Consider the following 3,662-nt stretch of genomic DNA (forward strand, 5'->3'; position numbering starts at 1 on the left):
CGCTGTATACCTGAAATGAACACAATATTGTAAGTCAACTATACTTCAACTTTTAAAAAGCCTCCAAACCAACTACAGAATACATATATATATATGTGTATGTATTTTTTTGTTTATACTCACTGAAGTTTGAAAACCCCAGAGGGAACAAGAGAAAGGAAAGCACTGATGCAACTGAATAGACTTCAAATCTTGAGAATAGTTCATCAACTCCTAGAAGTGGAATGGGAGGTTGTATTAGTTTCCTAGGGCTGTTGTAACAAAATGCTGCAGACGAGGGGGCTTAAAACAACAGAAATATATTTCCCCCACAATTCTACACAGTTGCTAGACATCTGAAATGAAGATGTCTGCAGGACCACACCCTCTCTGAGACTTCAGATAGACTCCTTCCTTGCATTTCCATAGTTTCTTAAAGGGGCATCAAACCTTGATGTTCCTTGGCCTTGTAAAAAATTAATAAACAGAAACCTCAATTAAATAGTCAGGAGACCAGAAGGGGGAGCTCCCATTACCTCTGATAATAGCGTAGTCCAGTGGGAAGTAGACCAACCTCCTCTTTTCTCCTGGCAACAACTCAACTAATGAAAAGTCATGGACTCTTTCTTTGTTTACTACAGCCCTCCCAAATTCCTTTCCCCCTCTATTAACTGCCCCTCCTTTGCTGTGATGAGACTTGTGTATGGCTTGCCATGGTTGCAGACCCCGCACTGCAATTCTTTCCTGATTCTGAATAAACTCATTTTTGCTGGAAAAGTAACTGGCAGTCTATTTATTTCAGGTCAACAGCCTGCAGCTGCACCACTCAAATCTCTGCCTCTGCTGTCATGTGACATTCTCCCAGTGTGTCTCTGTCTTCACATGGCACTTTCCTTTTCTTCTAAGGACACTAGTCGTATCAGATTAAAGCCCATCCTAATAATTTCATCCTAACTTGATTGTATCTGCAACGGTCTGTTTCCAAATAAGGTCACATTCATAAGTACCTGGAATTAAGACTTATCTTTTGGGTGCACACAATTCAACCCATGACAGAGGAATAAACACAATAGATTCTAAAGTAAATTTGCACACAGCACAATATTAGGTTTTATAGCAAGCCCCTACTACATCAATAAATGTTACAGATATGTTTGTTGATGTGATAATTAATGTTGCTAGACTTCCATCTAAATTTTCCTTGTTCCAACCTACGTCCATACTATATGAAATTCTGAAAACTTTGGAAAGTTTTAGGAAGGAACTTGGCCAGCAGCTTTCCATCTCTCTAAATGACATTCTTCTATGTTGACCGGACTAATCATCTTTACTTTCCTGCCCTCAGGCATCTTTCTGGGGGGGGGTCAGGTTCTAAAGCCATCAGGTAAGTACATTCAGGTGAGATGGGACTGTCTTGGCCTCACTAGTTAATAGCCACAGGCCTCAGTCACCTCATACATAAAATGGAAAAAAATAATATACCCCCCATATAAGGTCATTATGCATAAGTGAGGTATTAAAAATACCCGTGAAAAGTACACTAAGAACTAATGCTGGCCTCTTGTAAATGCCCAACAAATGGCAGCTATGTTCATTGTTATTATCTAAACAAGCTCTATTGTGTGAAAAGAGAGTTAGTGAATTCTACAGTGATTTTAAGTGAATTCTTACAATAGTAAGTAAGCAATTACAGGGTTTCATAAGTGGCCTGGCCTGCTTTGCACAACAGAGTTCCCCATTCATAGATATGTGTAAACAGAGGCTGTGCCCATCTTGTCAGACATGTCACAGGATGTTTGCTCTCATCTGAACATAGAGGGATAACACCTCCCTCACAGAGTTATTGTAAAGATTAAGGAAATCATAAAGGAAAAAGGTGTGACCCAGTGGTTGAAATACAGCAAGGTGTTCAAGGGGTGGTATTACTATTGTAATCCTATCTGTTACCAGGTCATTGTTAGAGAAGATTCTTGCCCAGAACAGAAAAATCGATCAGAAGTCTCCCTTCTAACTCTCAGCTGACACAGTTTTGCAGAAAGACCTATTGATGAGCACATTTTCTAGTTTATTTAATATCTGCCTTGTGAATAAAGAAATAAAGTCTAGGGGTCTAAGCGCTAAGATTTTAAGGACTCTTAAAAGTGCTTATTCTGAGATATTCATGACAGCATTATTTATAAAAACTAAGACTAAGAAATAACTAAAACACAAAAATTAGAGAACTGGATTAAAAAAAAAAAAAAAGGAGCAGTACATGACTAAGAACACAGGCTCTGGAGTCAGCCAGTCAGATTCGCAGCTCCACTAGGACAAGTTAAACTCTCTCACCACAGTTTCCGGTTATTCAGAGGATTAACAATGTTGTGATATGTATTTTTTAAACCAAGTCATAAAGTACCATGAATAAAATGATTGTTTTGTAAATGTGTGTGTTTATACATGTAATTGTAGCATACATATGTGTGCAAACCTGTATACATGTGGATGATTATGATGTGCTCACATGTGTATACACACATGAATGTGGGCAAGTATGTATGTAGCAAAGGACTTTTACCAAAGAGTCCAGAGTGTCTCTTTCTCAGCAAGGCCATGTAGGATTTGATCCTGAGAAACTTAACACCCTCTTCTCAACTTTCCCTTCTGTAAAATGTGCATGAGAGTAGGAACTAACTTTTCAGGTTATGAGTGAAGTTTAAGCATGCCAGTATGTGTAAAATGCTTAGAATAATACCTTGCACTGTTTTTACTATTATTTGTAGGAAGTAATATCAAGGATAATTTTTGCTGTCCCCTTTACTCCTTCCTTATTGTCTGAAATTTTTTTTATAGTAACTTCCTAGTTTATTTTTTTAAAAAGGAAAAAAATTTTTTTTATTTTAGCAAAATAAGTGAAGGAAGAAAGGGGGAAATACAGAGAGAAAAGAAAGGGAGAGGGAAAGGTGGAAGAAAAGGAGGGAAGGAGGGAGGGAAGACTTGCCCTTTAGTGCTAATTCCAGTTTCCCTGCAGCTGAACTCTTCATTGGATCATTTTAATTGCTATTATTTGAATAAGACTTGAGGGGATTTTTTCCCCTGGAAAATTAAAAATTATTTTGTAATGCAAATGGTCTTTCTCTCGTATATTTGTCCTATAATTGGGGAATTGGACATTTCTTAAAGGCAACGCAAGCGTGAGTGCCCATTCAGATAAAGGTCATCGTTTCTCTTTTCCTAATTTGAGTTTTGATCATTTTTAAACATACAAAAGTTGAAAGAAAGAGTACAATAAACACCTGTATAGCCGCCACTTGATTTCAACAAAGATTAACATTTTGTCGTATTTGTTTTCCCTCTCAACACAGACATACATACACAGATTGATATAGATAGAAAGATAGATTTTTTTTTTTCTGAACCAATTAATTTGTGGACATCTTCCCACTTTGCCTCCAAACACCTCAGCATGACTCACTTAAGAATAAGAACATTCTCTTCAATAACCAAAATAGTGTTGCTGCTGCTGCTGCCAAGTCGCTCCAGTCAGGTAAGAGAAATTACATTCTTACATCAGTAAACATTGCCCATACAACTATTTATTCATCCCATGAATATTTATTAGGACTTACTATCAACCAGTCAAAGACCTATAGTGATGAACAAAATAAATATGACCCTTGCTCATGGAGTGAGAGACATTTAAA

Source organism: Oryx dammah, unplaced genomic scaffold, assembly GCF_014754425.2.
Source record: "Oryx dammah isolate SB20612 unplaced genomic scaffold, SCBI_Odam_1.1 HiC_scaffold_5, whole genome shotgun sequence".
Lineage (NCBI taxonomy): Eukaryota > Metazoa > Chordata > Mammalia > Artiodactyla > Bovidae > Oryx > Oryx dammah.